Here is a 22,674-nt window from a genome sequence, read left to right as displayed (position 1 = left end):
AAACAGCGCTGATCGCCAACGTCCTTTACAAAACAGCGCTGATCGCCAACTTGATACTAACTGATTATTCAAAAAAAAAAAAAAACTAGACTGAGGCGAGGCTCGTCGCGACACCCACGACCCTCTAAGAACGCGTATTTTTTTATCAGCGCGCACCCGAGCTTCACTTTCTCTGCGACGGCGGGACGCAGTCACGAATTCGAATGCTCCCCGTGAGACTACTCGCGACCTACACGAGAATGGAGTGTGTACCGGACGAAGTAAAATGACCCCGTGTAACGGACTTCGGTCACATTCAAACTCGAGACAATAACGTCTCGGCTCAACCCGTGGCTCGACTCGATTTTCTGGATCCCCCGAAATTAACGCTACTTCCTTGCGCGCAACTCAGGCTACGGTCACCAAGCAAAAGAATCGACAAACGAATTTCGAGTACTTTTCGACACGCAAACTCCAAAATGGCGATCCTTTATCTGATCAGCCTTTACTCAATTACGCTCGAAATTCGATCGCGAGAATATCAGCAGCGCTTACCGCTCCACATCCAGTGGACGAACTCCCCTACACCCTCGTGACGGTTCATCGCCCTCGTCCTCGCAACGAAACAAGCTTTCACTGGCGCAAAACTACCGCAAACTCTACCTCCAAAACAACTCTACTACCTTGTTCACTCGCCAGAACTAGAGTGATCTCGGATGGTCGCAACGCCGATCTCGTCGCGCTAATTTTTCGTGACGTCATCACCCTAAGAATGCGCAACAATCGATCGGTCATCGATTTAGGGGATTGCGCAACTTGCCGCGCACCTGTCGTCTACGCGGCGCAGAACTTAGGGCTAGATCGCGATGTCGTCACCCGCGCAGCTCTACGTAGTCCTGGGGTTGGGCGGGGTGGTGCTCCCTCGTCGCTAGCTGGTACCTCGCGGGTGCCTTGGTTGGGCGTAAGTGCGGTGAGCGGAGTGAGCGGACTGAGCGCGGCGAGCGGGGTGAGCGGGGAGGCTGCGGCGCGCCGGCCGCCATCCGGAATTGCGTCCGCCTTGGATTCCCGCGCTGCAGGGATCTGCGTTGCCTCCCCCTCCGCAGCCTCAGTGTCCTTCCCGCGAGATCTCCGTGGTTTCGCCTTGCCTCGAAAGATGTTCAGCGTCGGAGTCGGTCGCTGTAGGGTAGCCGGTGCACTCAAAAAAAAAATAAAAAACAAAAGCCTGAAATATCTGGGTCGCAAATGCTCTATTTCGTCCCTGTCGAAGCTCGGGTGCGTGACTCCAGTTCTGGCGCTCTCTAAGATTATTCCGCGACTCGATTTTCTAGACCCTTATTCCGGGATCTCGCCCAAGGTTCAGGGAGTCTCTTGTAACGGGCAGGCCTAACCGAACTGCCACGTTACAATATGTTATCAAGTATAAGACACATTATGCTATATTCCTCCATTTTCGGTAACAGTGTAAAACAGATTGGCACGGCATTTTTTTTTTGACGATTTCTCCCTGTCGGAGTATTATAATAGTCTTCTGCCCATCATCGTGGAAACAATCTATAATTGTTTGTCATCCTTATTCGATGACGTGCCATTAGAACTAAAAACATCCTCGACTTTGATGAAGTTTTGTGACCATAAGTTGTAATCAACGGTTTCACAACGGTTGAGCATCGAATTTGAGTAAACATTAGTCATGGTACAGGTAAATTGGTGATATTGATAACAGTAAATCTTTTTAACAACTGATATTCTTCGTTGTTCATTGACAATTTGAATAAACATAACAACCAAATAATATTTTATTTCAATTAATTATCATCAACGATGATTGTCGCACACAATCACTGCAATTTACGTAAAAGTGAACAGCGATTAGCGATACGCTTTTTGCCGATAAGAACGCTTTACACCTTCCATTATCGCTGCCTAACGCCGATCGCCGCCGTCAATAATTTTGAGTCTTTTTTTAATCATTATTTTTTTTTGCTACTTTAGTGTAGACTACATACATACGTCCCTGCTGGCACTCTATTAAGGGCTTACATACAGTTATAAGGCTTTAAAAAGACGGACTTTCAAGAATTTTTTTCGCGCAGACTATTCAATTTATTAATTTAAAAATTGGTGTACATATTATAATAACCTTATAATATATTAACATATTTTTTATTTGTAAAAATAATCATCGCGAATGTTGCTATCACCGATCTCCTAGAGCTCCGCAAAAAAAACCAATTTTGCGGTGATCACGATATCTCTGGACCGGATTATCTGAAATGAAAAAACCAAATAAATATTGTTAATATAATACATTATCTAGTATTTAATCGAAGGAATTGGCGAAAATATAATTTTTCACAAAATGGCGACTTCTCAAAATAAGAGACTCGATTTTGAACGAAAATTTAAGCCTTAAATTGTTTATAAAATGAAAAATATTTATCGGAGAAAAAAAATCTTCGATTAATTACTAAAAAATCTAGTTAAAAAGGTTGTTAAAATTTGAGACTGATCGGTTCAGCCGTTTTCGAGAAATCCTGATCACCGATTTTGAAAACATAGTTTTGAGAAAAACGCGTTTAAAGTTTCAAAAGCGATTTACATGTGGTAAATTTTGTCTTTTTTCAACTTACATGGAGTCATCTATTCCAGGGCCATATAATAATCCGTTCGCATCGTTGGCAGCTTCTAATAATTCGATTTGATGCTGTCTGCGAGCCATTCTTCCCTCTCTGGTGCTCTCGTGTGATCTCAGGTCGGAGATCTTGATGCGCTGCGCATCTTCTTTATCTGTATATGAATGCGCATTGGACCCAAGTGAGACGCCCATTGCATTCATATAATATAAAAGGACAGCTGGCCCTTCATTGAAGATGCCAGCAGCTATACATATATGCAGCCATTTCCACCGTTTTTGATCCGGCTGGAAGTACTTTTGGAGAGATCTTCCACACCAGTTGGTTATAGCTTTCGTTATTGTTTTGGGTGAAACCACCCACACATCTTTCCAATAATTTTTCATTGCTGAGATCTTCATAAATGGGCCTCAGGGCCTCAGCAACTTCTTGTGGAAATGGCTGATAATCATGCTTATAAACTGATGAGTTATCAGCAGCTGCTGCCCGCTGCCAAGAGCACCATGAGTCCAATCCGATCGGACACTTTGCGTGTTGTTGATTTTCGTCTGTCGAGCAGTAATGATAAAATGTGGCCCAGATTGCATTACTCATATTCTCAACCGAATCACAATTTCTCCTAATTGCTAAGCCATAATAAACTGTCAACTTGTCGATCATTTTTGCTGTCAGCTTGCCTTTTCCACCGAGAGTTTTTTTTTGTATTTTTTTCCATCCTCTTTTTCCACCGTTTCCACTTTCTTTTTCACACAATTTCGGAGTCGCGTTCCCATTCTCTTCTGTACGTGTCCAATACATTCCTTCTTCACGACTTCTTGATCACCGTATGGGGCAGCTTTCAAAATCCCGGAGTACGTTTTATAGAATCACCGTCTCCAATGTAATTTCTGTACTGCACTCCGAATTTTTCCACTGAACGCTTGAATAGGTCGATCACTGCATCAACTTCCATTTTTCCAGAAGAACCTGAATGATTACAACTGCAATCATCTTGATGGTTTTCATACCATTGTTGATATTCTTCACTATCAAGTTTGCTTTTCCAAGTTTCACATTGTTTGTAATAGGCACTTTTCACAAGGATATCAATTACTTTCCCAGAATAATATCCGATCAATGATGTCACTCCATACAAGGAAGTATATCCTCGCTTTTTCCAAGTTCCATCGCCGGACACGGTAAGCTTGCAGATTTTTCGTCACCTTGGTGTTTAGCAGTCAAGTCTTTTTCTTCATGGCAAGCATGCTGAAAAAGTTTGTCGGTTGCTGTTTTCACACAGGAATGTATATTCTTCATAATTAAATCGTAGGTGGGCTGTGTTAGGAAAGCGGGCATGTCCATTAATCCACAAAATTTTGCAGCACCTTTTAACCCTAATCCAAGAACTCTCATGACAAACAAAAAACGCCGATTTATCTCATAAGAATGCTCGATAAAAGGACTAGAATTTGTGCTACGAGATGGACACTGATCGCACGACAAAACAATTTTAAACACGAGTCCTCGTTCAGAAGCAGTTTCAAATTTCACATTTCCGTTACAGGTTTTGCACTGCACAAATTCGGAGATGGCCGCGAAAACAGTAATAAAATTCAAAATTCGGTACTCAACGGACGGATCACGCGGCACCCAAGATTTCCTCCTGCATTCTCATTTTTTTGCAGAGGCACTGAAACTGGACTCATCCGTTTCAGCTGCTTTCGGATTGAAAACATTCTTTCGTTTCTTCGCTCTTGACTTGTACACTTTCGTTGATTTTCTAAGTTCTCTGCTAGACTTCATTTTCACGATATTATCGAAGGCACAAGTACACTGACACGACTTTACTGTTAGGCTTCTCTGCTGAGACTGACGACTACTTTTCAAATTTAGGCAACTGAGAAACATACAATGGGGAAATGACAAAGGAAAGAGAGTAGGATAGACAAGGAAGGAAGGGACAGCGCCTCAGGTAGACAGCTGGCGCGCCGGACCCCGACTGTGAGACGCACCTCCCTAATGCGCCTTCATAAATGTGTCTATAACTTGGAAAATATTCGTCTGATTGACATAACATTTTGAGTGTGTATGCTCAAATATATGTATATTCAGAAAATACAAAAAAAAAAAAAAATCGATTTTTTGAAAATTACAAGTGTATGTAAGCCCTTGATTAGATTACAGGGAATTGAATCAATCCATTTCTTCCGCTCTGTGTCTTTTACTGGAAATCTTTGAAAATCAATGTTCAATTTTCAAAAAATTTTACCAATTCAATTGAGTCGAAAATTTCATGTGCCTTGAACCACTCAACCTCGGATTCAATAAAATTGCTTGTGTTTTGAGTTGTGACCTTCATATCCAAGAATAACATTAGTCAACAAGTCATCAAGGTCAAGAAAAAATCGTCTTCATCAATAAAATTGCATTGTATATTTTAATCAATTAAACTTACAATTGATGGATGATGCCGCGGCCAGGAGTATACTGGCCTTTACGAGAAATAATGCGACACGTTTTAACCATTATCAAATTTCACCATGAATATTGCACAGAACACAGTCATGATTTTCAGTGAGATGAAAAATTTCGTATACAACCACTGAATTCCACCATAACCTGAAACACGTCCACGCAGTAGTCACACAACACAACTGTCAGCCGAAACAATCGTCGTCAATGGTCTGTAATTCTAGCCTGAGGTCAACGCCTTCATGCAAGATAGTCGCTAGAAGTCGCTGTGAGTACAAGATCATACCGACCCCTAACACAACTATCTCTCCGCATCTAGGTTAGGGAACACTTAGGTTGCGCTCGTTCCAGTATTATATAGAGTTCAGTGGCATCAGCAGCAGAGACGATCAAGACCGCTCGTGTGGCAGCGGCCTCTGTGGCTGCGGCCGCGGTGCCTGGCGTGCCGACTGTCGTGGCTACGGCAGAATCAGCCACTGCTATTGCTCTGCATTCTGTCACATGAAAATCGTTATCATTCAGTGAACATTGTCTGCAATTTTTGTGTTATAAATTGCAATATTCTATGAAGTGGTATCCATAACTATTGTTTCGAATCGTAGCTGTGCACTGCTTGGTACACATACCGGATAACGCATGTCACATCCGTAAAGAATTGACCTCGTATTTAGCGAAATACGTATCGAAAAAGTCGATGCGCATTTTTTACAGATATATTTGTTTTTCCATAGTTCACAGACATTGAATTTTGTTGCGAAATAAGCGCGCAGTCAATTTAATGAATTATTATCTCTTGTCTTGCTGGTCGCTGAAAGATGCATAAACACTGTAACGTTAAGTCTTTTCTGCCCCTCGTCGAGCGCTAATTTGTAACGCTAAATGTTGTTACTTTCGGATGAGGACTTACCGTTGACACTTTGGCGCGATTCTCTACTTATCCGCAATATTAAACTACAACAAAATAATCAAGTTGGGCGCCAGACGCGTAGCGTCGATTCTCAAAGAATAATATAAATCAATAAAATTAACACAAGACCGTGCAAAAGGGATAAATAGAGAACCCGTTGTATGGCTGGCTAGGCACAGGTACGATCGCGTACATCCCGGTAGAGTGGCGGAGTTCAAGGCAGCTAGCAGTAATTCCAGAATTGAAGAAAATGACAAAAATAAAGAATAAACTCCAGTTAGAAGGAAAATGAATAAGTCAATCGATCATGTATTGGCGAAAAGGTTACATAGGTGAGACAGGCAAAGGAGATGGTATCGATAGCGGTAGTTAATAAAATAAATAGTCGTTGTTCATAAAAAAATATCGGTAGAATAGCAGTAAACGGTAGCTTTAACACGAGAGACGGTAGTTAACAGAGAAAAATAGACGTAGGCCGAGAGATGCGATATAATGCAAGAGTTGACTTAGAACTACACGTCACTGGGCGACGTGATCTTACCCAAGTTGCAAATGACACTACGAAAATTATTATTCTGTTAATTAGAACGAGAGAATTTTACTGCGATCGGTAGAAAACAACGAAACGGTAGTTCGGTAGAGGTACGACAAATTTACCATAAATCATATCCAAGATGAGAGATTGACAGTTAGTAATAATTTACTAAGTTGGCAAACGATCGACTCGGTAGCCTTCGGTAGAGTTATTCATACGGTAGATTCGATAACTTATAATCATTACATAATTGAGGAATTAAATAGTGAATTCCTAAACATAACTTTTGAGAGAATACCAAAATACAAAGTTATGAGAGTGAGAGAATTTCGGAGAATTTACAAAATAGAGAAATATACAAAAATACACCGCAATACAAAAGAATAGTTTACAGAACTTAATTTAACAAAATACGGGGAAATAAATAACAGGCAAAAATAATATAAAATGGTCAATAGTAACAAAGAAAAATGCGGTAATATCTAAAGGTGATTCTACGCTCGCTTGTACTCCATAGAACTCGATATACGATACAATAGGCACAAAAATAAATAAAAATATAATAAGCAATAACAGAAATAAAATATAAAGCACACTACTATTACAAAGAGAGAATGGAATAAAATATGAAGCCAATAGCGCTCAAAATACGATAGAAAATACGGAAGCAAAATAATAGAGATTCACAAATAATTAGAAAAGTCATAAATACAAGAGATAATTATTTGGCAGTTACGAGGTCGCTCAGATACGAAAATAATGAATTACTGAAATCATGCAGTCACACGGAAGTCGTGGACCATGATTCACACAAAATGGCATCACACGATGCAATCAAGAAACGATAAATATAATATTAATGACCGGAATCATGCAGCCACACGGCGGCTTACAGCAACTTTAACCGTGGACCATGATTCACGCAAAATCGATAAATATTACGAGAAAGAATAGAAATTGTGAGCAACTTCGTAACAGTACAATTCAAAGGCAAAAGCCTTACCTTAACGGTCGATCTCAGGCACACAAACTGAGTCTAATTTAAATTATACTTCACAAAAGCAAAACTGATAAGGAAAGGAAAAAGGATGCAAAGAGTTTAGAAGGAAAAACGATAGCGGTAGAATAAACGATAGGTCGGTAGCAAAAGAAGGAAAAAGTGTCGGCAGCTTAAATCGGTAGTAATGGTCGGGAGAATAATCGAAAACGAAGCTGTTCCTCAACAGGTCGAGCGTAGAATAGCAGGTCGTAGTTCAGCTCGCCGATCTCGCGGTTGTCGTGAGGTGATTCTTCTTCTTTGATTGGTCGCTTGACCCCCACCGCAAATAGGCCATCCCCCTGTGGCGAATATCGGTTACTGCGTGGTCGTACGTTTTCCAAAAATTACCGCTAGATGTTGTGCAATGTGCTGCTCGCGATTTCGTCGTTGACACCAACTCGTACGGTTTGATAGTCGCTCCAGTTTGCAGTCCAGGCTGCCTATCCTTGGGGACTTCTTCGACAGAGGCACACACAGGGTGCCTCTCGGTCAAAGTTAGCGGGTGGAGAGTGACGCCTCATTGTTCACCTCCACCGGCTTTTGTACAGGCAGCAGCTAGCTGCCTGTACCTGAGGCCGTGCAGTCAGACGGTTGGCCAAACCGTGGACCACGACCCACACAATCGGTCCTCGTCGATAGGGAGGCGGCTAGTTCCTCTTTGAAGAACGATGCCCCCGGCCGCCGGGAGGATTTTTATCTCCCTGTTCACCGGCAGTCGAGGCGATACGGAAGGTTCGGATGGGTGCTACCCCAGGTGTATATAAAGGTGCACCAAGGTAGCCAGTGTAGTCTGGTGAGACTGTCAGTAGGCGAAGTCGTCGAGAGCTGCAAACGGTAGATAGTGGTCCCTTGTTGATCGGGATCGTAGTCGTCCAAGTACCTTTTTAGCTTGCGCCGAAGCGCGAAATAAAGAATTTACAGAAAAGAATAAGTTAAAAGTAGATATTGCCTATTTTGTATCGAGTTCGTTTGGAGTACCCTGCTGAGGACGCGTAAATTAAAAATAATAGCGGTTGTGTGCCCTTGTGACGGGCGATTCTGAAACGCCACGTTACAACACAGATTTGAAAGCATGTAGAATCAGCTTTTACGCAAAACTTTGTTTTGTTGAGTGATGAAAAATTCAGATAATAGTATCAAGAATTAGGAAGTTGACAAAAGAAAAAAATTCCGGGGAATATCGCTGAATTTCTTATTGAATTCTGCATAGCAGGTTTTGTTTCATTTGGTACGTTGAGCGGTGTTTGGAAATGAAAAAAAGGTTCGTCTGCGTCGTGCCCTGCAGAGGCATAACACGCACATCATACATGAATTGACACAGATCAAATTTATTTTCAATAGACTCAATCGAGCCTTCACAATAATATAAACTCTTCGTCGTGCAGAATTCAATGAGTAATTGACTATTGAGTTTTAGCATTTAGAATTGGAACTTATAGTTCTGGAAGCTGACAAGAAACCATTTTTAAACAAGTTTTATGCAGATCTGAAGAAAAAAAATTGAACTCACATACGCGTACGTGTCGACTCTTTCAATGTGAAGCATTCCATATCAATAATACATTTTGAAAACTTCGCATCCTAATTTTTTTAGACTGTTCATGATATATTCTTCTTTACTAAATATGAGTAGAAACACAAAAACACAGTGTAATGATTTTTTCAATCGTTTATAGCTAGTGAGGAATTGGATATTTAGTTACGTTATCACTGTTTTAACCTCGATGTATCTGAGAATCGGCTAATCTTATGGAAAAATCAGTCTTCGTTTCGTTCCTTTTTTCATTTTACTCAAATTTTTTTTTCGACAACTGGGAAAACACGAAAATTTAGACTTATTTTGAAATTGGCTGGATTTTTGGTAATAACCGACAGCAGTAACACGTTTCTGCAAAATCTAGAACACACATTTATTGATAATAATGGTTTCCTGACCTCGGTAATGATTAAGTAAATATTATTCTTGGATATTTTTAAATTCAACAACTATGCTCAAATCTTTGGTTTACCTATGGGCTCACCGCTCTCTCCAATCTTGTCTGATTTGGTTATGGATGATCTGGAACAACATTGTTCAAACAAACTTGATTTTGAGCTTCCATTCCATTTCAGATATGTTAATGCCATAATTACCGCCGTTCCTTCTAATAAAGTCGATGAAATGCTATCTGTCTTTGATGGACAACACCACTGTGACCCCCTGTCTTTTTTTACATTTTTCAACAATTTCTTTTTTGTTAAAAAAATAAGAATTGATCGAAAAAATTTTGCGTTTTTTTCCTTGTTTATTAATTCTTCAAAATACATTTTTGTACACATTTTTCACGCTGCATGGTGGAGCTGGGGAAGCTTCCGCGTCAGGTGCTGTTGTCTCCGCAGTGGTTCGCGGTACGCAGAAAACCTTCAACGTCGATCTGTAAAACAAAAAAAAATACGCAGTGTTTTCGTTAAAATGATATTTTGAAGTGAAGCACGTAGGGATTTGGGGAAAAATTGATTTTTAAAAAATAGGCACGCTTTTGAAATTGAAGAATGATTTTTGAGCAAAATTTCTCCCCGAAAATAAACTATAACTTTTATTATTATTCAGATATGGAAAAAATCCTATGTAGTACATTAGATAACCTATTTTAATTGATACAGTAAAAATTTGAGTTTTGCTGCGGGCCGCACTCAAAAAAGTGGTTTTGAAAAAAACGCGTTCCAAGTTTTAGGTTTGTTAAATTATGTTATGAATTGAAAAAAAAATTCCGTACCTTCAATCAGCGGTGCCGGCACCATATAGCTGGCCTTCAAGAAGCAAATCATTGTCTCCTGAATGTTTCCTCGAACTTGTCAAGGCTTTTCTTGCTTCTTTTGCAGCGTCTGTGAGCAAGCGCTCTGCCAGGTGGATCCGCGCTGCGTCGGTCTCAACGCAAAAGGTGAAACAATTTGAGCCGATGATTATCCCCAACGTCTTCAGAACTTTTATGAGGCTTCTCAGACCATCATTGAACAATAATAACGCGTTATCAGTTGCAATATCAACGATTCTTTTGCCTTCGGAGTGGGACTTGTGGGCTATTGCCCAAACTGATTTATTGTAACTTTCGTTATTGTTTTGCGTATAGCCGCCCAAACAACGCTGCAGCAAATCGTCCCTGTTCAAATGGAAGATTTTATTTCGCATCCTACACGCTACACGCATGTGTTCAGTCACCATGCAATACGATTATTTTACCAGATCCAACATTTTTGCTATGTAAAGTTCTTATAAGAATCATACACATTGTATAAGTATTTTATAAATTTATTACTGTTCACATATTCACACGAGTGAGCCATTTTCCGCCCGTTCCGTAGAATTAAAATCTTCGTGCAAAAGTAACTAGTCACAAGTTTTGTGCTTAGAAAAAAAAACAAGTGAATTTGTCCTAAATAAAACTAAATATAACACTAGTACCATCTACTAATATTCGATTTCGTACAAGTAGTACATTGATAAGCTACAGCGTGCTTTTGAGCTGGTTTTTTTTTAAAGTTTTTTAAAAGTTTATCATTTGCGATGAAGGGCCGTGGTGGAGTCCTATCTTGTATACCTCATATTCCGAGCTGCTTTATAGTAGAGGTTGGAAAACTCCGTGCAAGCTCTGACATCACGTAGGATGTAGATCGGGTATTTTCTACTTCTAGTTATCAGACTTTCACCGAGCAATAGGAGATTACCTTTGAGTTGCTCGGGCGCAGATAATGAGGCAAGATTAAAATAGTCGTCAATATCTCCTTCGACTTTGCAATGCGTGTAGTATTGGTCAAGTGATTCATTTATACCACGATCACTACTAACCCGTAATCCATCTTGCTAATTATAAATCAGCTGTGTCTTTTGCCCATCTGGGGTAAAGACAATTGGCTCGGAGAAATATTTGCCGGCCTTCTTGTTAAGATAGTTCATCTTAGCCCTTAGATCATCAATATTGTCTTGAAGGTCCACTACTTGGTAGTTGAGCGGGATTACATCATTGGGGTTCTGGAGAATTGGATTCTCAGGATGCCCGTGCCAGATAGCCCCAGGAATAGGCTTGTGTTGATAGAATGCGCGCCGTTGTTGCACCGGCGTGTCTTCATGTGACAACGCTTCAACGACTTCTCTAAGATTAGAGAGCACTACTTGCTCGCTTTGGGGTACGAATCTCCCTTCATGATAATTATCTTTAGCGAGTTTAGGCACATAAGTGGCATCGTATACCACTACTTTTCCAATCGCATTTATTACTGTGCTCAACTAGTCTGGGAGCACTACTACTGCCTTAGATGCTTGAATCCACTCTTCATTCATTGTGTGATTCTTATGGTCATCCTCATTATTCTGGATCGCCGATATGCCTCGCTGTGTAAACTGGACCTTGGCCTCGAATACAGCTAGAGCGACACGATGAAGTTGTTGGATTGTTACCCTCATGGGTACGTTGTTAAACTCAAATAAGCACGAAAATATGTGCAGAGTTACAAATCCAATCGCACGAGTTGTCACTGTTAAAGTGATTGCCTTCGACGTGTTGTGTGCCTCCAATCTATCCATGATGGTCATCTCATCTTTGACTCCCGGATAGAACTTCTTTTTGAGCTCGTCGCTCAATATTGCGCGTGCTTCATTATTCTTGTCAGATCGATGTGCAGAAAAGCGCTGTTTCTGGTAGGCACCACGTGATGTACTCGGTTTTGATCCGCGTGCTCTTCCTCGACTCACGACAGGTTGTACCTGCCGACTAGATTCATCATAGGCTCTGTCAGTTTCATCCTCATGTATAAAACTTGCGTTGTAGGATGGACGTGGACGGTAAACTTTATTATTATAGTTCGGCATTGTACTGTTGTAATCTTGAGGGCTGAAATCAATAACCACAAAATCGCAGTATATACAACGTGTGTACGCATCGACAATTGTGTATACAATACCCACGAGTCATGCTCGCGATGGGGACATATATTCGATGATACAGGGTTTACATTAGTCGAGGAAATAAAGCAATGGACTGTGGATTTTTTGAGCAGTAAGACGGATTTGATTGCGGTTTTTTGCATTCGCTTCGTAAGAGCGCCTACAAACTTTGTGAACTAAATTGATTAATTAATTTTTTGAAAATGCATTATGGCATTAATAATATGCATTTTGCAAGTGCACTTCCAAGAGACTCGGTAAATATTAATGGAAATGAGTCCAGTTTTGCTACTCGGAGGTTTTTGGGGTCGCTGAACACGAATATCGCCACGGCAACCGTCTCCAAGGTACCTGGTGCCCAGGGTGGACAGTATCAACGTCTTCTCCTAGAGTTTTGTGGAAAATTGTGACCGAATGAGTCGAAACTCGTTACTCGGGGGTTTTTGGGGTCGCTGAACACGAATATCGCCACGGCAACCGTCTCCGAGGTACCTGGTGCCCAGGGTAGACAGTATCAACGTCTTCTCCTAGAGTTTTGTGGAAAATTGTGACCGAATGAGTCGAAACTCGTTACTCGGGGGTTTTTGGGGTCGCTGAACACGAATATCGCCGCGGCAACCGTCTCCGAGGTACCTGGTGCCCAGGGTGGACAGTATCAACGTCTTCTCCTAGAGTTTTGGCGAAAATTGTGATCGAATTTGTCGAAACTCGTTGCTTGGGGGTTTTTGGGGTCACTGAATACGAATATCGATACGGTAACCGTCTCCGAGGTACTTGGTGCCCAGGGTGGACAGTATCAACGTCTTCTCCTAGAGTTTTGGCGAAAATTTTGATCGAATTTGTGATTGAATTAAGAACAATATACTTTAATTGTGGTAAAAATGATAATACTCAAGATAATTCCAGAAAAAGACGTTGAAACGTTCACCCTGGGCACCACGTACCTCGGAGACGGTTGCCGTATCGATATTCGTATTCAGTGACCCCAAAAACCCCCAAGCAACGAGTTTCAACAAATTCGATCACAATTTTCGCCAAAACTCTAGGAGAAGACGTTGATACTGTCCACCCTGGGCACCAGGTACCTCGGAGACGGTTGCCGTGGCGATATTCGTGTTCAGCGACCCCAAAAACCCCCGTGTAGCAAAACTGGACTCATTTCCATTAATATTTACCGAGTCTCTTGGAAGTGCACTTGCAAAATGCATATTATTAATGCCATAATGCATTTTCAAAAAATTAATTAATCAATTTAGTTCACAAAGTTTGTAGGCGCTCTTACGAATCGAATGCAAAAAACCGCATTAAAATCCGTCTTACTGCTCAAAAATCCACAGTTGGGCCGTTTTTAGTGCTTTATTTCCTCGACTACATCGTTACATTCACAGAGTGGTCGAAGACTTCGACGAGCGCGATGTTTAAATCTAGGAATAAATGTACATTTTATCACGCATATGGAATACTACGGAGATCCTTGAGGCGTGAACATTCCACCCGCCTCAACTGTACGGTCGATATTACGAAGCGTATGTATGTATACTATATATTCTATATATACTATGTATACTATATATACGGTGTATACTATATATACTATGTATACTATATATACTATGTATGTATATATACTATGTATATACTATGTAAATCCGTGACACATATAATATGCGTGCATATTATGTAGAATGTAACTCGATCGACTTTTAGAATCGCGATATCTCAGAAATGATAATTCTCAGGAAAAAAATTACGAAGACCATTTTTGTGGATAATTTTATAATCTACGATTTTGGTCTGAGCTATTTTTTTGATAAAAATAACCGTTAACGAGAAAAATCGAAAAAACCGAAAATTTTCACTTTTGACTATGAATAACTGTTTCAGGACGCATGGTATCGATGGGGACTTTTTTCTTTTTCTTTATAATGGTGAACCCAAGGTCTCTACCAAAATTTAGCTCTGTCGGAATTATTGTGTTTCGATCACTAATTTTATGTCTAAATTGACCGGACTATTCTATTGAACCTATCTTTGTTACTATGGGCATTAAAGTGATACTTTGATAAACGATCGTTGCTAACAGTTTCAATTATGACAATGTTTGAACGTTCCAACTACATTTTACAGAAATATGAACCTCAAATAAATGCATGGATGGATTATATATTTGCAATATAGAGCTGGTGCAAGAAGAAATTTGTTATATCTGAGACGGAACTAAACAAAGAATTTAATATCGCCGAAGATTTGGATTACGTAGAATAAGGTTATGTCTGTCACGTGCGGAGCGGTCTCGCACGCGACGACTTCACCCTCTTTGTTCTTACTGAGGTTTATATTTAATTTTTTTAGTGGATTAGGAGGTGAACGTCCTCTACAGGGCGTTCCGTGGGAAATGGTTTGAAGGATTTCAATTATATTGCACCAATATTTTGAAGGAAGCAAGTAGAAATGTTTGATGAATCAACTAAAAGCAGCAAGGTTATAGACAAGGAAGCTTACACTATGTTCTTATGCTACTCTCGTTCTCTCTCTTTCGCACTTACTCTTCGGTGGTTCAGCTCCGAATTCGCAGAACGGCTCACGCTTTCACTCTCACATTCAATTAAGACTACACAACTTCATTAAGTTCGTGGCACAGCTTCCTACACTTAGAGTCTAACTTCGAAGACTAACGTCGCGACGCGAGACGCTTGGATCACCGCGTGTAGATTTAAAGGAATGATCTCTCTAATCGTCGGAGACCCAAGGCTTATAACTCCATACTCGACAGCTTTGAAGGAGCCTGTTTCCGTTGACGTTGGTTTGATCCTGTCTCTAACGGGACTGTCTTCGATCGCTCGTCCGACATTCCTTGGAACGTCGGGCGGCGAGCGAGTTTCCGCTGAATTTACAATTTCGAACAAAGGCTCGCCTCGCAACAGTCATTCTCGAAGCGCGTGATTTCGCGCTCGCCTCATCCCGGTGTTGATTACGCCCGGGATCCGGCGGGCGCGAAGACGCTGACGTTGCTGGCTGTCCAACTACGCCGTTACGCTTGACTATTCCACGAACTGGTTATAATAGAATATTTTGTATAGACTAACTAAAACTATGCTTCCTTGTTTCTAGAAATGATAAATATATGTAAAATAATGATTGATATCATCGGTAATATATCATAGTTTTGGCTAAATATGCGGCGCTCGTGACATGTCAACTATATCTGTGAGGTGGTTTTCGGAAGATAGGACAAGAACACGTCGCCAATGGTGCTTCGTGCATTCGACCCACGCTTCCCATAAGCCGTCAAAATAAGGAGCACCGGGAGGGATGAAGTGGCAATTTGTTTTGTCAGTTGCGAGTATATTGCCGAAGTTTTGATCGGTTACGACTGCTTTATATGATGCTTGCAGCTCCTTGGCTGCACCCTGAAAGGTAGTCCGAATTGCCGCTATAAAGGTCTGATAGAAGCTCTCCACGCGCAACAAAACGACGGTATGCCGCGAGAAACTTGTTGCACGAATAGTCGGATATAATAGAATAGAGAGAGGGAGAAAGAGGGAGAGAGCGGGAGCGAGAGGGAGTGGGAGGGGGGAGAAAGAGAGGGAGAGGGAGTGGGAGAGGGAGGGAGAGAGGGAGAGAGCTAATCCTATATATATGTATGAGTGATGCATTGAGTAACAAATTAAATTATGTTAGTTGGTATCATTTAGCGATTAAACAGACGAAGAGCGCGAGATAGGCTTTGTCTATCTGTTGGGTACGCCCTTGCGTTGTTTTAACAGTAAAGGGACCAGCGTAGTCTACTGACGTAACAACAATCATTCATTTTCACATGTTTTTTTTTTAATAATATGCAGATTAGAAAACACTTACCTTTTCGTCATGCTGGCTGCTTGGCGAAGAATGACGAGAACTTGTAAAAATTACGAACGCTGAACTGCCATACGCCTGGCCATACACGTACATGTATAAGCCGGTCCAGATAAGATGACTGCCCACGTGAGAGTAATACTCTAAAGTCGCTCTCGAGAGCAGTACTCGCAGGTAAGTAACGTCTAACTCTGCGACAAAAGACTCGTGAGAGCTTGCGCTCAAGTAGACAAGCTCAAACATACTGATTATTACTTGCAAAGGTTCGAACCCAGTCCGAATTTTGATAGCACCTAAGAATTAAGACGATGACACTATGCAGTTGGACCAAAGAAATACGTGTACATTAACCGACGAATATGATCTAAAATTCGTCGACTTTAGCAATACTCGCAGGTAAGTAACGTCTAACTCTGCGACAAAAGACTCGTGAGAGCTTGCTCTCAAGTAGTCAAGCTCAAACATACTGATTGTTACTCGTAAAGGTTCGAACCCAGTTCGAATTTTGATAGCACATAAGAATTGAGGCGATGGCACCATGCAGTTGGACCGAAGAAATACGTGTACATTAACCGAAGAATATGATCTAAAATTTGTCGACATTCTTTAGCAATAGTCGGTCCAACTAATCCTGTTCAATTATATTCATCGAACTGCGGTCATTCGGATGTAATTCCGAAATTGAAACGCGTCCTCTTTTTTCAATTCACATACAAGATTATTTGTACCACCGCTTTACAGTCTGTGTTACCCAGTGTTCAACCCGTCAGCTCCATATTTTCTGTGATTTTTTCCCTCTTAATTTCCAATGCAACTATTATCGCTGCGGTGACTTGTTTGTGAGACGCCATTTCGGACATTACTGACGTGACGTGATGTTCAGGAGCTATAGGTGCTCTCTAATTGATACAGGCCCAAGAGTGATGTGCAATAGTAACTCAGGCTACTGTCTGAACTGCTGCATCACAGAAAATACTCTCACGTAGAAATTGTCGCGATAGTACTCTCGAGAGCAACTCTCTGAATTTTGTGACATTGTCTCGGCTTGAAAAAAAAAAATTAATTTTTTCTCCGGATTTTCATCAATTGATGAATTATTTTGTTTTTTTTTTATTTCATACTTATCATTTGTAGTTAAATAAGTTTGAGGTTCGGTCTGATTCTTGTGTGGTAGCAGTGTGATTCGAAAGAGATGTGGAAACAGAGGACCAAGTTTCAATTATGCCTGTGACGGGTTTTGAGTCCGCACTAAATATGTGGAAGGGAGGAACAATTAGAGACGGGGCGAGAGAGTCAAGACTGAGTGGATAGGTAAAACTTTGTGTGTGTATTTTGGTGAGCATAGATATGTATTGAGATTGGTGGGGAGTCGACTTAAAACTATAAAAAGAGATATATAAAGTGGTTGTAGACGTTTGATGTGGCTGATCACGCCTCAGGCCTTAGCGTTATATGTTTAAGAGTTAATGTTTATTAATATATGTGAGATTATTTACTACTAAATAATTGCAGATTTCGATTACTGGGTTGGACCTTGGCTCTATTTTCTTCTATATAACCCTATCACTAGTTTATCCCTATACATACTACTTCCTCCTTGAGGAGGACCTCTTTTTCTTATAATGATCATGTTTTCTTGTACCCTGTGAACGGATAGCTGTTGGAAGTCTGATCTGTCCTGATGCACTATTCCTAGCAGGGCTTATACCAGCGATAGGGGCTCTATCCTATTTTGATCCACCAGGAACTGCAGGCATGGTTCCAGTATGTGGTTCTTTAACTTTACTAGCATGCCCTGGAGCATGAACAGTAGAATGAAGAGTTGATTGTGTGATAGCAGCTCTTTGCCTTAGTACTGAAGTCTTCGTCACCTGAGCTCTGTCATATTCTTCAACCAGCTTTTCATATTGGAACTCTGCTGGTACCCCACCTGTAGCATATTTTGCTAAAAAGGTATACAGTTTTACCTGTAGGATCCTTGACTTCACCTACTCCATTTAGGAACAGATAGATAGGTTGGGGGATGTTATAATCGTGCTGAATTACGGCTTTGCAGAATTCTAACTCTTCAAAGCTTAAGTTTGTGTTGCCACGCTTAGCTTTAATGTCCAATAAACGTGCCCAAAGCATTGCTGTTGTGTAGTACATCAGCATACCATTAGTCATTTGTTTATTGAGGGATTGGTCGTCTCCTCCGATGACGGAGTAAACTTCCTCGACAATCTCTGGGAGTCGTATCACAATCTCTGTATCCCCCAAATCCCCGAATCCCCCAAATCCCCGAACTACCGTGGTTGGCAGCGGTGGTATTTCGAGTAAAGTTTCTTTGCCCATCTTGTCTGTCACAGCGCCGATCTCGGATAGATACGCACTCAATGGTTGCGGTATATTAAACTCCTGATCTGTTGTCGCTTTCCGAATGTCCTTCTCAGGACTTGTTAAGCAACTTAAGCCTTGCTTGCATTTTACCTCTATTAGTTTGAGGTGTAGCATCGCGGTACTATAGTACGCGACCTCTTCTCTGGTGAGTGTTCTTTCGAGTTGCTTCTCGTCAGCTCGGTAGGCATCGTACGTTTCAGCTGCGATGTCGACCACTTTTCTAAAGTTGGTAGTGAAGCTTTGGCGTGGCGCAATCTCAGTTACACGGACATCAATCCCAAAGATTGATTCGGATATTATTGAATCATTCCTCTGAGGTGTCGGTTTTGTACCAAGATTAGTCGGTGGCGCAATGTCTCTGGGCATCGGAGCCTTTGAAGCATTGTTTGCCTTTGTGTCTTTTTGGGTGGAACGCGCTTCTTTCCAATCTTTGCTGGGTCGAAGTTTGCGGCCTTCCCTCTGTATCCAGGCGCGATCTGTGCAATCTCTTCGGTTGTATAAACTCTTTTTGCATCGGCCATCGTACTTGTCTTTTATCTTTTTCTCCCTATCAAGGACCAGAGATATAACTGGGATATTCTTTCTGGGGCTCGGGTCGTGTTACGTCGATCTTCGATGCGAGACGCAGTCGTACCGCTGGCTGGCGCTCGGCTCAGCCGAGCGTCGGTGGGCTTCGGGTAGCTTCGGGTGATTCCCGACGGGCCGGGATTCACCCGTTCGGCTCTTCCCCGCGGGTTTGGGGTTTGTTGTGACTTGCACTCTAGGTGCAACGTCACATGCCTTTATTGTGAATTAACAGACATGTACTTGGCAGTAGTAGGTGATTTGAATCTTTTTTGTACGATTTGATGACATGCATACATTGTTGATCAGAATAGGTATTTTTGAATGTAATTGTCTGGAGAGAGCGCTAGATGTGGTTCATTGACGTAGAATCCGCGAATTAGTGTTGACAGACAGGAGTGACTAAAGCGGGATGATGATTACGGATAGTTGATGATTAACGAACGAGAGATATGCTTCATCAACGCACACGATATGAACGGTATCGCTAGAGATCAGAACATGACTGAGGATTTACAAGTCGAAAATACACAGATGATACACAAACATGATTTCGGAACAAAAGTACATAAGATGTAGGAGCTGATTTGTTTTGTGTCGCGACATGGGCAAGCGGCTTGATTTGAGGTAAAGAGAACAGATAAACATTGCAAGCGAGTGTGAGTACATGTATGTGAGGTTGATTTCAAATAGCGAGTGAAATGAGATTGTGATGAGCGAGAAATATTTGTGTTCAAACTTACACATCGCTACTTTGCCGAAACAGTAATGACCACATTTTGAATGTACTCTGCGCAAGGTTCTTGCATTAAACCTGAACTTGGGCGGGATTGATTTTATTGATTTATACGAATCATCCGTGAAAATGTGTTACCTAAAGTTTTACCCCGCTCAAGAGCAAGAGACAAGAGTTACCCGTCAGTTGTAAAGGATATCTATGCTAAATTTCAATCTCTGTATTGTTTCATTGATTTTACGCCTTGTTATAGATACACGTAAAGTAATGAAAGTTATTTTCGTAAATTTGAACAACTGGTGAATTTGAAAAATTGACGACGGAGCCAGGAATCGAACCTGGAATCTAGCGATGCTTTACCGGAGACTTACTCCACTAGACCACCCAGCCGCCCTGACTGTTGTCTTTAATGTCTCTCATGACCAGTGAGTTCAAATTTGTTTTCACGTGCCCGATTTGTATGAGTAAGAATTTCTTCTCTGCATGCACGATGTAAGGAGACTGTAGTGTGTAGATGTTTATGTTTACCTTTTTCAATCCTTTGCTTCCGATGAGAAGCCCGTAAGACGGCAATGCCGTCTAATAAACGAGATGCGGGTGTGCAAATCATTAATCTACGAGAGAATTTTGTTGAGAATATGTAAATTTGAACAACTGGTGAATTTGAAAAATTAACGACGGAGCCAGGAATCGAACCTGGAATCTAGCGATGCTTTACCAGAGACTTACTCCACTAGACCACCTAGCCGCCCTGACTCTGTTGTCTTTTACGTCTGTTGACTGTTGAATCTATATCTACGATTTAGAATTATACGATTTGAACCTAATGCCTTGAGAATTCTCTCTAGCTTCTGATTCGTCGTATTACCATAGACCCACATTCCATTAGTGGTGTGATCAATTACTCCATAGACATCCCCTAGTATTAACCTCAATGAACCACTCTTCTTAATCAACGCATCTTCTGCGCAATTTACGAAAACAGTCCTTCTTATGGCGTCAATTTTTGATTTATCTTTAATCTTTGAAATCTCTAAGTGACACACTTTACCTTGGAGTGCTTCTAGGTCTCGGTTGATTGATTTGTTACCTATACTCGTTAGCTTTGCGGCTATCTTGGAGATGCGTCTCTCATGGTGATCAATCACCTTGAGCCACTCCTGTAAAAGTAAAAGACTTTTACTCCGTCGTTAATTTTTCAAATTCACCAGTTGTTCAAATTTACATATTCGCAACAAAATTCTCTCGTAGATTAATGATTTGCACACCCGCATCTCATTTATTAGACGGCATTGCCGTCTTACGGGCTTCTCATCGGAAGCAAAGGATTGAAAAGGGTAAACATAAACATCTACACACTACAGTCTCCTTACATCGTGCATGCAGAGAAGAAATTCTCACTCATACAAATCGGGCACGTGAAGACAAATTTGAACTCACTGGTTATGAGAGAAATTAATGACAACAGAGTCAGGGTGGCTAGGTGGTCTAGTGGAGTAAGTCTCCGGTAAAGAATCGCTAGATTCCAGGTTCGATTCCTGGCTCCGTCGTTAATTTTTCAAATTCACCAGTTGTTCACATTTACATATTCGCAACAAAATTCTCTCGTAGATTAATGATTTGCACACCCGCATCCCATTTATTAGACGGCATTGCCGTCTTACGGGCTTCTCATCGGAAGCAAAGGATTGAAAAGGGTAAACATAAACATCTACACACTACAGTCTCCTTACATCGTGCATGCAGAGAAGAAATTCTTACTCAAAAGTTATTTTCACTGGAAAACGTCGCTCTGCTCAAGAGCGAGAGACGACCGGAAAGATATTCGTCAGTTGTGTAGAAAATATGTAATACTTTTCGATATCTATTGATTTATCAATTTTATCCCCTAGTAAAGATAATGGAAGCTTAGCGGCTGAGGAACATTGAATTCGTGGTCAGCGAGAACATTGAATTCGTGGTCAGCGACCGCTTTTCTTATGTCCTTTTCAGCATTAGTGAGTGCTTCCAGGCCTTGTCTGCTTTCGACCACTATCAGTTTAGGATGTAGCGCTGTTGCGTAGTATGATACTTCTTCACGGACGATGACTCTTTCGAGCTTAACCTAATAAGCTTAACTTAATAAACAATAACTTGAACTAAACATATTAACGATATAGATTGTTATAATTGAACATATAACAAATAATGTAAACATAAGTTGCCATTGAAGTTGACTGAAGATTTGGAACGTGGTCTGCATGGCAGCTAGCACCATAGGGAGGGTTGGATCTGTTGCCCTTAGAGTGAACAACACTCTGATTGAGTGCCCCCTGGCACTCCTAATCTCTTTTGAGAAAAGCCCCTCTTCAACCATACCCCACTTAAGGGGGTATTCTAGTGTAGAGGCATGAATTTGAGGTGTTTTTTGAAGTGCTATAAATAAAAAACAAAAAATATTTTTACCATCCATTTTTTTATCAGGCGTTTATTATCATTTCACGATTACAAAGAAAAAAAAAACAAGTCAAAAAATACAAAATTGAAAGTGCTATGAGTTGTTGAAGTGGGGGGTACGAAAAAAATTGCGCGCCAATGTTGTGTCACGATTGCAAGCATTTTCAAAATCAGAAAAAAAAAAGAAAGATTATTAATCTACATAAATGCAGCTATCGTACTAACCAAAAAAAAGTCGA

The 22,674-nt window shown here is 41.0% G+C and overlaps 1 long non-coding RNA gene across 1 annotated transcript; it reads right to left on the bottom strand.

The window, feature by feature from the left end:
• Positions 1 to 365: 365 nt before the first annotated feature.
• LOC124305299 (uncharacterized) lies at positions 366 to 7,884 on the bottom strand. The gene is made up of 3 exons (XR_006908362.1): positions 7,418 to 7,884; positions 2,181 to 2,187; positions 366 to 375 (listed from the first exon to the last, which is right to left on the bottom strand). It is a non-coding gene; the product is annotated as an uncharacterized LOC124305299 (long non-coding RNA).
• Positions 7,885 to 22,674: the final 14,790 nt, after the last annotated feature.

The sequence above is a fragment of the Neodiprion virginianus genome, chromosome 5, assembly GCF_021901495.1.
Source record: "Neodiprion virginianus isolate iyNeoVirg1 chromosome 5, iyNeoVirg1.1, whole genome shotgun sequence".
NCBI classification, from domain to species: Eukaryota; Metazoa; Arthropoda; class Insecta; order Hymenoptera; family Diprionidae; genus Neodiprion; species Neodiprion virginianus.
The sequence above is the reverse complement of the archived record's forward strand: the minus strand, read 5'-3'. Positions and strand labels throughout refer to the sequence as shown.